Source organism: Fukomys damarensis, unplaced genomic scaffold (genome assembly GCF_012274545.1).
Source record: "Fukomys damarensis isolate Sample0158 unplaced genomic scaffold, DMR_v1.0_HiC HiC_scaffold_5, whole genome shotgun sequence".
Classification (NCBI taxonomy): Eukaryota; Metazoa; Chordata; class Mammalia; order Rodentia; family Bathyergidae; genus Fukomys; species Fukomys damarensis.
In genome coordinates, this window is record NW_022900917.1 from 60961514 (window position 1) to 60974580 (window position 13067).

At 42.5% G+C, this 13067-nt stretch overlaps 1 long non-coding RNA gene across 1 annotated transcript; it reads left to right on the forward strand.

The window, feature by feature from the left end:
• Positions 1–2502: 2502 nt before the first annotated feature.
• LOC104866413 lies at positions 2503–11175 on the forward strand. Its single transcript, XR_781450.1, has 4 exons — positions 2503–2739; positions 7847–7957; positions 10317–10504; positions 11108–11175. It is a non-coding gene; the product is annotated as an uncharacterized LOC104866413 (long non-coding RNA).
• The last annotated feature ends 1892 nt before the right edge of the window (positions 11176–13067 follow it).

Genomic DNA, 13067 nt, shown 5'->3' on the forward strand with positions numbered 1-13067 from the left:
TGCTTCACCAGACCAGCCCCATCTCCCTCCCACCGTCCCACCCAATCTCACTCCTTCTTAAACCATCACAACTGCATTTAACTGGCTTTCTCATGTTTAGCCTCAGTCCCTCTTACAGACTACACACTTGTGTCTCCTAAAATTCATGACCTCCAGTGGGGCTGAAATTGGAGATAGGGCTACAAAAGGAGTAATCAAGGCTAACTGAGGTCCTAAGGGTAGGTTTCTGATCAGATAGGTTAGTGTCCTCATAAGAAGAGGCATCTAAGACTCTCCCTTTCACCCTAATTGTACACACTAAGGAAAGAACATGGGAGTACATCAAAAGAAGGTGCCATCTGCAACCCGAAGGGGACCCTCACTGGCTTCCAACCTTGCTGGCACCTTGACACTGGACCTTCCACCTCCAGTGTAAGCCAGCAGTATGTGGTTCTTTCTGATGATGTCCTGAGAACTCTAAAACAGGCACCATCTATTCATCAATCCCCACTGCCACAAGTGTCCTATAATACCACAGCCAACATTTCAGTGGGTACAAAGTTGCTGTTGTTCTTCATAGCTTGACAAATAAAATCTAATGTCCTGGATCCGACATCCAAACTTTCTACTGGCAGCAAAAATCTCACTTCTCTTTCTCATCCTCATAGCCTGCTGTGTCGCATGCCCCCTCCCCACTTCCACTCAAGTTAACCTCTTTCCTCCTGTCCAGATCCTTCCTGGCTTTCAGAGCAAGCTCAAGTCTGGTCCCTCTTCTATGAAATTTTCCTTGGTCCCATTCTGAAATATCATCTATCTGCCTCTGAAATGTCATAGCATGTGTTCTTTCTTTTCTACATTTAATGGCACTTCATTGTTTATCATTTCTTAGAATAGCCTCAATACATAAACCTTACCTTTCAGAAGACTGTATAGTTCTTAAAGCCTGAACCATGTCTAATTGGTGTTTTAAATTTTAACTCAAGTAGTAAGCAAAATGGAGAGGAGAGAGAGAGAGAGAGAGAGAGAGAGAGAGAGAAAGAGATCACTCAGTAAATCTCTGACAAAGCTACATTATTAATTGTGATAGATTTCCTCATTATTGAGCAACTGATCATACAAATGAGCATGCTCAAATAATCGATACAATGTACAAAATATCAAAAATTCAGGCATGGTGGTGCACAGCTGTAATCTCAGCTACTTGGGAGGCTGAGGCAGGAGAAGCAAAAGTTCAAACCTATGCATATTGAGGCCTTACTCTTAAGTGAAATAAATAAGACACACATATGCAAATACTGAATAGTTTCTCTGGTGTGAAAAACTAAAAGTGTGAATAAGATCCAAATTGTATAACTGACAATGTGAAACAGGAAGAAAGGGGCTAAAGGTACAGGGAAGTGGGAAGGGTAGGGAAAAGGAAATAAGGGAAAAGAAAACTATGAGAAAATGAGAAAATGGAAACAAAGTCTTTGTATATAGGGAAGGGAGAAGCAGGTGAAAGGAGGGCAGGGGTAAGGGGAAAAATGAGAACCAAGATCTGTCATGTAAAGGAACAAGATCCCAATGATGAATGTAACTGTACTGTATACCTAAAATGTGCCAATAAACTCAACAGAAAAAAAAGTTCAAACCTAGCCTGGGCAACTTATCAAGATACTGCCTCAAAATTAAAAATAAAAATAAAAAGGGCTTGGGATGTGGCTTAGTGTACACTTGGATCAATCTCCAGTACTACAAAAAAAATCTAAATATTCATTCTGACTATAAACTGAGCAAAGGAACAGAGCATAAAGCTCAGCCAACAGATGGATGGGTATTTCTTAGTTGAACCTGTAGACTTTGTGAAGACAAGGGGTGATTTACAAATAATTGGCTCTTTCAGAGCAAAGCTCTTTTTTATTTATAAACAAAAACTGGCAGGAGACCCTCATTTAACACTTTGCCAGAATATAAATGCAATAGACCTATTCTCCAGTATCTTACTAATGAGTGGTTTATTGCCCCTTTTCTCCTTCCAGAGACAGGAATGACCATTAGCCTTTTAATCTGACATATTATACTTCAGACAGTGATACTGAAAGCTATGATACACATTTAAATGTGGCACTCCAAGGACTTCCGAAGTGTCCCCATTATCAATCTCTGAGAAGTCAGCATGAACTATTCTCTAGGAAGGACAGGGAAAAACCTCTCTGAAGACTCATCCTTGTCCAATCAGAAAACAGAACATAGTCCCTAATTTTCAGGCCTTTTCCTTGATATCTACCTAGTCACACATTGTCCTCACCATCCATGAAACTTTTTCTTAGGAAATAAAATGTAACCTTTTACTGAGATTCATGATTCAAGTAACACCCATGTTTTGAGGGCCTGTTCTCACCCAAAGCTGTGTGCAGCATTCTTAGCTCTCACAAGGGCTCCTAAGGAGATAGGACTCTTCTATTATTACACAGTCAAGAAAACTAACCTGAGGTTGTCAGAGTAACTTGGGTGCAGTCACAGAGCCTGGGTCAGGATGAGAAACAGTTCCATCTAACTTCAGAACATGTACTAGTAACCATTCTGATTCATCAGTAGAAGAGATGGGTGCTGAGGAGTAGGGTGGCCCACTCAGAACCCAGGAATCCTTGAGACGTAGACACTTGCAGGATCTCCAGAAGGCCGGCTTTGCTGCGCTGTGTCCTCACACAGGATGTCAGCAGGGCCAACATGAATAACCATAGTAGGAAGTGGGAAATTAACTGTACATTTTCTTCCAAGGTAAGCAGCTGAGTTGTACATGAGGCACCCTTGTTTTATTAACAACTTCAAGAGTAATAGTAGTGTCTGTGTCACTTTGATAGCCTGGACCTGTTGTGTGTGTCCTTAGCGTTCTGTGTTTAGTCTTCTCCTTTTTTTTTTTTTTCCAGTGCTGCCCTCTCACCTCTCCTTGACCACTGAGGCAGTGAACTACTCAAGCCAAGATTCCCCCCACTCCAATCTGGCCCACATCCCCTCCAAGCCGCAGTTTCTTAAAGAGAGCATTTTCTTCACATTGCTACTCAGGGACAGTAGCACCACTGCTCTCCAGTGGAGTCTTGACTTCTCTGCTTTGAGTTTGCAGCTGTTATGGTTTAGATCCAGGATGTTGCCCTGCCCCCAGATCATCATGAGCACATGCGGGGGGCTTTTGCAAGGTGATTGGATCATGGGGGCCATAACTGAATGTGCTGTCAGAAGGTGGGGCCTAGTCTGAAGAGGCCATCACTGGAAAGGTCCATCTCCTCCCTTCTCTTTGCTCCTTCTGTCTCTTTGGCTCTTGGCCACCTAAGGTGAGCGGCTTTCCTCCACCTTGCAGCCAGCTTACAGCCTCACTCACAGTCGCATGGACTGTGGCCTCTGAAACAGCCAGCCAAAATAAACCTTTAAACTGTGAGTGTAGGGTATTTTGTTTTAGTCAGGGGAAAGTAACGAGGACAGAGGTCCTCTGAGCCAGTCGTTAATGTATACACCACATCTCACTTCCTACCACTTTCCTGCAAAGATAAAGTCCATGGGACTGGCATACCCACTCTCTACTACCCAAGTATATCTCACATATTTCTAGTTCACAGCCCTTCTTATTGTCGTTTTGATTTGTTCATGTATTTCAGCAGCTAAGAACAACCAATTTGCATTGTCTACTTTATGGGTGTTAGGAAACAGTGTCTCTGAATGCCCTGGCTGGCAGAACTCACAGTGTGTTGCTGGGGCTGCAGACACCTTGGGATTAGTTGGACTTGATTCTCAAAGCTAGACCCTCTTGGCTGTTGCCCTCTTTGGATTTTGGCTGGAGATGTCTCCCAGTTTTGCTGCCTGAGACTCTGCCTCCCCCAGGGGAAGAAAAGAGGGATGAAGGTGTGGCCTCAAAAGAAGGCTGCAGGCTCTGTAACCCCGTGTCATTTCGGCTGAATTCTACTCATTTAAGTGAGTCACTAAACTGGACCTAGCTCCTGGGAAGGGGATTACCTAAGGGCATGAAAACAGGAGGGGGATCATGGGGGTTGCCTTATAGGCTGCCAACTATACTTCACAAAAGCCTTTTTATGCAAACAAATGATAGATTTACAGAAAGTTGCAAAGATAGCACAGAGAGGTCCCTGTACCCTTGCCCAGTTATGCCCTGTGGTTGCATCTTACATAATAATAACAAAAAAATCAAAACCAGAAAATTGACATTGGTACAACGTGTATGCTAGTTTTGTGCTATTTTATCTAATACGTAGATTCATGTAACCACTACCTCAATCAAGAATCACAGTCATTCCATCTCCACAAAGATCTTCTTTGTGCTGCCCCTTTATAATCATGCCTACCCCTCCCCCACCACTCCAACCCCTGGCAGCCACTAATCTATTTTCTATCTCTATAATTTTGTCATTTGAGAATGTTACATAAACAAAATTATAGAGCATGTTAACTTTTGATATTGGCTATTTTCATTCAGTATAATTCTCTGGAGAACGATGCAGAATATTGCATGGATTGTTAGTTAATTCCTTTTTATTACTGAATTGTATTCCATGGTATGGATAAATCAGTTTATTTAATCATCTGTTAGGAGCATTTTCATTGTTCTCAGTTTTTGGCAGTTACATATAAAGATGCTGCGAAGAGTATGATAAATCAATCACATACAGATTTTTGTGTTGATATTTATTTTTATTGGTTTGGCCATAATCCCAAGAGACATCTTCCCAAAAGACATAATCCTGACAGCCATAGCTCCAAATGTCATTCTGGGAAAGCTGAGGCAGGGAGATCTCAAGTCCAAGACCAGCCTGGGAAAATGAGTGTCTTAGCAAGACCTTGTTTCAAAATGAAAAATAAAAAAGGGCTGGGGCTATAGTTCAGTGAGAAGGCCCTATGTTCAATCCCCAGTACCACAAAAAAAATAACAATAGTAATAATAATAAATTTGGGGGCTTTGTCTGTTTGAGACAAGGTCATGCTATGTAGTTCAGGCTAGCCTTAAACTCATTATGTAGCCAAGGCTGGCCTCAAACTCACAGCAGTCCTCCTGCCTCAGCCTCCTTGGTGCTGGGATTACAGGCATGTGCCACCATACCAGGCTAATAATAAAGTTTTTTAAAAGACACCTATTTACATTTTTTTAAAAAGGAGATTTGAGAAATATAAAAGCACAACATAATACTTCATTGGCCACTTTACACAATAAAATAAGGAATATACGTATTTTTCTCTCATAAACACTCAGGTATGCTAACAATAGCTGCACAGGTGTAAGTTATGAACAGATGAAGCATGTGCATAAAGAAATAGGTAAAATGCCACCTGCATCACAAGTGTAAGGTCCAGAGTTCAATCCCTGGTACCCCCCCCAAAAAAAACAGGTAAAAAGTAAAAACGTATTATGCAGATTCCTTTGGTTAGTAATTGTATGTACCCAGCTTTGTAACTGCAGTCACCACATATGAGCCAAGATCTCAAGAAATTTTCTTTCACAAATACATAGAGAAAAGGATATATCTTCATTTATCAAGCTTTAATGTCTGACATACATGCACAGTGCTTACACACAAAGTCAATATTCATCATTGCTGAATCATACGGCCAATCCTTTCCCCAGAATTCATCTCTCTACGCCTTTCACACAGCTCTTCCCTCCCACAGTCTACCACAGGGATTGCAATTTGGGAGGCTGAGGCTTTAAAGATTTCACCATTTGGGATTTTAATCTTTTGAGATTGTGCTTTGAGGGGATTTTAGACTTTAGGAAATCTGATCTTTTGGGATTTTGACATTCAGTATTATGGCATTCAAGATTATGTTTTTGGGAACCACTATTAGCTGCAGTCGCAGGCATGCAAGCTTCACCCTCATGACCTACCTCACTTCCCAAAGGCACCATCTCTTAACATCTTCATATTGCATCCCACTGGAGAGTAACTCTCACATGAGTTTTAGGGACACAAACATTCAAACCACAGCAGCTAGAGAACCAGGCCCTTAGTTTGCTCTCACCTTTTTTCCTGGGAGGAATCTCAAGATGAATGTGTCTCTCTTGACCCTGAGCTGTGCTGCCTGGGAGAAGGTGACACAGGTAAAGTAAAACTGCTCTTCTTACCCTCTTCAATGCATCCATTCTTGTTTTTTTGCTCCCCTGTAAGGCTGAAGCCTCTCAGCTGTTCTTCCACTTCTATAAGATATTGTCTTCTATAGATGCTTGTTAAAAATCAGTGTTAGATGGGGGATGTCTCCTATTCATCTTCCTGAGGTCTCCCAGGCTTTTCAGGTTTATTTGCAATTATAATTGTTATATCTTTTTAGTTAGTTATTTGACCCTTTTATTAGTACAAAATGCCCCTCTATCTCTAGCAACAGCTTTTTATTGCTTGTTTATTTTAAAGTCTATTTTGTCTGCTATTATTATAATGACTCCAACTTCCTCATGTTATTGTTTGCAATGAAATATATTTACCATCATTTTACTTTCAATTTATCTGAATATTTGAATCCAAATTGTGTTTCCTATGTAGAGCATATAATTAGATCTTATGTATTTATTCACTATGAGAAGCTCTGTTTTTTGAATTGTTTAATTGATTGGATTGTTTAATCCATTTATGCTTCATGTAATTATGAATACACTTGAATTTATATCTGCCATTTTATATTTTGATGGCTATTTGTCTCTTGTTGTCTTTCTCTTTCTATATTATTCCTTTGCTGCTTAAATGAATAGTTTCTAATATAACATTTTATGAGAACGAAGACCTGTCATGTAAAGGTGCAAGATCCCAATGATGAAAGTTACTGTACTGTATACCTTAAATGTATCAATAAACTCAATGAGAGAAAAAAAATAATATAACATTTTATTCTTTTAATGACTTTTGAATTATTTTCTTGGTGGTTGCTTAGGACTCACAGACACATCTTACATACACAGGACACTAGAATTTCAGCTGTTCGCCCTCATGATCAGATGGGTGACTGGGAAGCATAGCTCACTGCCACTACCCAGCGTCTCAAGAGAGTGCTGCCACACCTGTCCTGTTTTGGCCTTCAGTATCATAACTGCCAAAGGTGGCTGCCACTGCACATGCCTGTCCATTGATTAGATCCTCATAAATACTGGCTTTGGTGACCTCCATGGCTGTTGCTGGTGTACCTGCAGCACTCGGCTCCAGAAGCAGAGATTGTTACTCCTGGAAGGACACAGCAAGAGACAAGGTGAGGTAGTCAAGCCAAATGTAATATACACCACATTGGACATTCACAATGGCAGCAGCACGAGTGAGTGCCCAAAATCAACAATATCCATATGTTGAGAATCAAAATCAGGTTCATATGTTTATGACTCCACCCCTTCTGATAATACCCATGGATAAAATCTCTCTGTTCTGACCTGCTCCTTCAGTTTAGTCCTTGTTGTAGCTTGTATCTAGATGACTGCCCCCGAAAGCCTGTGTGGTCATAGGTGGGGCTTTTAGGAAGTGGTAGGATCTAGGATATATGAATGTGGATTAAGGGTGTGATAACTAAATTGGTTCACAGATTGGTTTAGAATAGTTCTGGGTGTGGATAAAGGGTGTGGGTAGCACCACCTAAAAAGCTCATCTGGATGAAATAAAAGGGAAAGGGAAGCTTGCTGTGGCTGCTTCACTACTTGCTTCTCACTTCCTTTTGCTTACCACACCATGGACTGTTTCTCTTCTGTGATGCCTTGCTGCTGTTCTTCCCTGCTTTGGAGCCAGCTGACTATGGACTGAAACTTCTGCCTACTGTGAGCTGAAATAAACCTTTCCCCCTTCAACTTTGGGTGTCAGGTATTTTGTCTCAGCACAAGGAAAGTAACCAAGACACTCCCCTCTTCATTTTCTAGGCCCAAAATCAGCAGTGGACTTTATTGACTCTTGGACCTTATCTCATTGAAGCAGAGATGTTTACTCATGTGCCCAGAACCTGACACCCAAGAACCCGTTTCGTGCACCAGGTAACACTGTCAGGCTGTGGGCATTAATGAGTCCACAGAGGGTGTATGTTTTACTTATCCCTTATATATGTTTGATTAGTGAAAGAATGATGGAGAAGAGCAATTAACAAGGAGGGTCTAGGGGAGGATCATCCCCATAGCCACACCCTCAAGGTACATTTCTTGATTATTCTAAATACAATGTCCATCTGCCTGGCTCTGACAGTCAAATCCTGGGGAAATACAGAATGCTTTCTGTTATGGGGAGAGAAAATAAACCCACTACATTTGGAAGCACAACAATGCAGTTACATACTGAAGTCTAAATTCTCACAAATCACAGGTTTCTTGAGAAAGTGAGCCTTCATGGTGCTTGAACATAGGAGCACTTTGAGTGCTTTCTCGTCTCATCTCCAGTGGGCACTCACCCTGGAAAACATAGCTAAGTGGGGTGTTTGGCAGACAGGCACTTCACACTTTATCCTTTTCCCAGGCACACACTCTTCTCACGCCTACATTTCTGGGCTGGTTCTTCTCCCCTCTTCAGAGGCAGAACTCGTTGTCCAGAGCTGGCACTGCTGGGCTGCTGGCTGCCTGGGCCCAGGCTGGGTCCAGCACTGAGGTGTATTTTGATGGGTTGCCCTTCTGGGGATTATTTGGAGAGAGGGAAAGGAAAAGGGTGAAAGAGCTAACACTGTCTCCATTATGGCTCAGGGTATGTGCAAAGACAGAAACAGGATGTGTGCTCTGAGGTATGAGTACATCACCGAATGTGCTGTCCAAGTGATGAAGCAGACAGTGCTGGACACCTTTGAGGGCAGAGACTAGGTGCTAATTTTACACTAGGGGGAATGGGTTCAACTACATTGCAGAGGACAGTGTGTATTACACCTACCTGGCTGGGAGATGCCAGGCACCCCAGACTACTCAGGTCTCCTCTGCTCTGACTTCCTGAGTCTTGTCCCCTCAAAGTCCCATTCCTGTTCTACCAGGTAGCCACTATTTATCAGCCCCACAGAAATATTTTCAGGAACACTGAAGCTTTAAAGTACATGGTAAGTCATCCAAAGTTGCCCCACAAGCTCACTGGAAACAGCAGCACTCATCAGGATTCCCCTCCTTTTGCTGCACACACAGTTCCTCTTTCCAGTTAATGATTCAGAAAATATTTGAAGCAGTGTGAGCTCTGGCATGTAACTCTTTCCCTCCTCCCACCATCACACTTAACAATCTGCCTGAATTCTCCTAAACTCTCTGGCTCCATCCCATTTTTCTCTTTCATGGTTTCTTCTGTTTTGTTTTGCTTTGCTTTTCAATTTTTATTTTATGAGTACGTATTTGCAGTACATGATGATTACAATCTTCAAGGGGAGCTGATACATGTACATGACACATATTCATTTCTTTTCACCCCATTCCCCTCCCTATCTCTTCCCCCTCCTTCCACATCTCGGTCTCTTTCCTTTCTCAAAGATCCATCTCCCTCTTTCCTATTATCCATCTTTTACTTTCTCTTACAGCTGCTCATTTTCTCGTGCCCATGTCCTCTCCAGCACTCCAGTTCAGCTGCTGCCTGCCTTCTCTACCACAGAAACTCTCACGGCAGCATCTCTGACCTCTCACCCTATGTACTCCTAATTCCTCCTGGTGCCTGGCCAACATGCAGTAACTCTTCCCCTCTTGTTGAAGCCCCTCTTCCCCAAACTCCAGATTCTCTCCAGCCCTCTGCGTGCCTCCTGCTAACATCCCCTTGCAGTCACTGGCTCTCTGGACATCTCTCTTCCCCATTCACGGCCACTGGCCTCTCTCACCACAGACTGTCCTTTCATTGGCCATGAGTATGCTGACAGCTTCCTGTTTAAATCTCCCATCCCAGACATCCCATCCAAATCTGGATGTGTGCAAGAAACTACACTACACAGCTCCTCCGCGGACTCAGGAGCACAGCCAAGACCAAAACTCACCATCCTCCCTCCACAGCCTCATGTGGGCATTCTAATGCTGCATTCTAGAATCTAGGAGTTGTGCTGGGCACGTCCTGACCCTCACTACCTAATTTTCCAAGAATCCATCTGCTTCTTTCCACTCCCACTGCTACCCACCACCTAGTGCCGTCCTGTCCATCTGCCCCCTGACCTGCCATGTTGACTCCCACATGTACCCTGCCACCTCCACATATACAGTGATACTTTCAAGATTGAAATTTGGCCTGTCTCCCACACTAAGAACAACATAACAGCAAAATCAACAAAATTACATAAAAGTAAATTCTTCAATGGCTTCCCATTGCTCTTCAAATAAAGACCAAAACATTTATGAGAACCTGCAGGTGACCCCTTCCTATCTCCACACCGTAACATTCACCTCTTATTTCCTCCAGTCTGCCTTCGAGCCCCCCTGAAGTGGATGCAATGGGATGGACCAAAGACAGCACTAAGAGGACCTGGAAAGCAGGATAGTAGTGTCACAGCTCATGAGGACCACAGCACTGCCTTGTATAATGTCTGCAAGGGTGACTGGACAGAGTTCTCATCTACGCTTCACTTTTGAATCATCTTACCTCAGAGAGTAAGTGGCCCTGGATTAAATTTACTCTTTTCAAGGTGACAGGCCAAATACAAAAAGGAGAAATTGGCATATGAAGAACAAAGTCCCAGAAACTTTTGTGACATTTTGACTTTTATGACAGTGGACTTTTGCGACCAGGTCAGTGGTCCACATCCCTTATATAAAGATGCATGTGGTCCATCCCCTCAGAGGTGAGAGCCACACTCTTAAGTTTCAAATTGATTTACTTTTATTCATGATATAAGGGAAATTCTGTAGTTCATGGCATTTTATTTAATTTTTATATCTATCTGTCTTTGTTACTGGACATGCCCTGACCTAGCTGTAGTTTGGAATAGGTCTTCTCTTAATTCAAAGCTAAGTTAAGACCAAGAACAGCAAGTATCTCCAGAGCTTGATTCATTCTCCTTCCATATTTTGTTTATTGCTTTATCTCTTTTTTAATGGCTCTATTGTATATGACCTTTAGGCTACATAACTTTACATCCAAATTACTTTGTACATTTGCAAAGGATTTACCCACAGATCGTAATCTAGAGGAAAAACAGAAAGCAAAAGAAACAACAGCCTACATTTATTCCACCTTTCTGTGCCCCAAAACAGACTTCCTGAGCCATAGAGGAGGTGATGCCACAGACCCTTGGGCTCACCAGCTGGGTTGTAAGAAGCAGGTGAGGGGGAGATAGTGCTGGCCAGGGAGGGCTCGGGACCCAATGAGCAGTGGCATGAAGAGGGGATGGCATGGCAAGGGATTGCTATAGCACCCTTCCACAAATCGATGTGGTCTTCAAGTGACAAAACCATGGAAAGACCATCTGACAATTGTATACACTGTGTTACACTGTTAAAGCTGCACTCAGCTCAGTGAATGAATTATCACAGAAGCATTTGGCACTATGACGCTTAATGAGATCATTCTAAATCAGAACATTTTTTAAACCTTAAGAAAAAAAAACCCGCAGAAATCACTAAGAACCTGAAAATACAAAATATGCCATTTTTTGGTTATGGGATTTTTGGTTTGTTTCTTTGTCTTTAATCAGTGCCATTTTCAAAAACCATGAAAATTCCAGAGCCAGAAAAAAAAAGCTACTTTTTCAAAGTATTATAGTAGTCACTTTTTTTTTCTGCTTAGGGAGTTCCATCATCTGAGGATCCATACAATGTGGACAGCACTTCTTGTTTACCAAATTGTTGAGGCCAAAAGGAAAATGTCTCTTCTTCCCTCCACTTCTTTTTACTCCCAGACTCAGAACTGATCTTGAATTAAGAGAAGACCTATTCCAAACTATAGCTAGCCAGGGCATGTCTAACCAAAAACTATCATTAATAAAGGCAGTTATCCCTAAAGTAGCTCTCTCCTTGGGCCTTATGGCTATTGTAAGTCTCCCTATAATCCTTTGGAAGCCCCCCTCCATGTCACAGATTAGAAAACTGAGGCACAGAGGTCAAGCAACATGTCCAAGGTCACACAAAGGGTAAGCAACAGAACTGAGATTCAGAGTCAGGCTGGTCCCCACAGTTTATTTCTGACACTTTAAATACTTCTTTTCTGCTCATCCTTGTGAGCACCTGCCTCTTATCAGTTCTGATTTCAAGAAAGTATGTGATATTGGTCATTATATTTGAATGTGATTGGGGGGGTCCGTGTTACTCCAGGGCCCATAACACATGCACTGTTGTTCTAATCATGAAAATGGGCAATCGTAACATGAGATTGGAATAGACCTGAGCAATCTTCTACTGCAATTACTCCCTTTTAGGAAATGTGGTTTGAAGTTTAAAAAAGAAAAAAAAAGTTGATAGTAACTAGCCCAGATCACACAACCACAAAAATCTCTAAAAGATTCTTTGTCTTTAGAATTCACAAATTTCCTAAAACACAATTCGTTATCTTTTACAATTTTAACGTTGAATAACTTCCATTGACGCTCAAAAGCTCTAAGGTAGCCAGAAGCCAATGATAAATTCTCACAAATTGCCAGAAGAAGGAGGAAGACTTGCAACTTGACCCTTCTGAAAGAATTCTTCTCATGAAAGGAATTTGAAGCCACAAGGCGTATGTGGAAGGAAGAGCTCAAGTTGGAAGCCCCTGCCTGCAGGGCTGCAGAAACCCTACATCTGGCAGCCTCCTGCCTCCTGGGCCAGGGGCTGAGCTCTCAGCTTTCCCAGGCTGTTGATGATGCATCTCCAGAGAGCAGAGTTACCACTAGACAGAAGCCTCAGGAGGCCTCCTCACAATTTGCCCAGAACACATGCCAGGCCATGCCCCGGTAAGCTTGCCATCTTCCCCTATAGGGACAGCTATGGGTCCTGAGACCTTGTGGATCCCAGTCTTCCCTGGCCATGTAGTGCAGAGGACCCGGACAGCAGTGCTGATGGGACCCAGGGCCTGTCACTTTCTCTGTAGCTGGGCTCCTCATAACCACACAGGCAGGTGTCGGATCCAGACCTTAGCTTTGGCCACAGTGGTGACAATCTTTCCCCTTGAGGAAGCCACGCAGACAGATGGTCTCAAAATCACTAATTGCTCAGAAGGTGTAAACAAAGCAAGCTTCAGTCA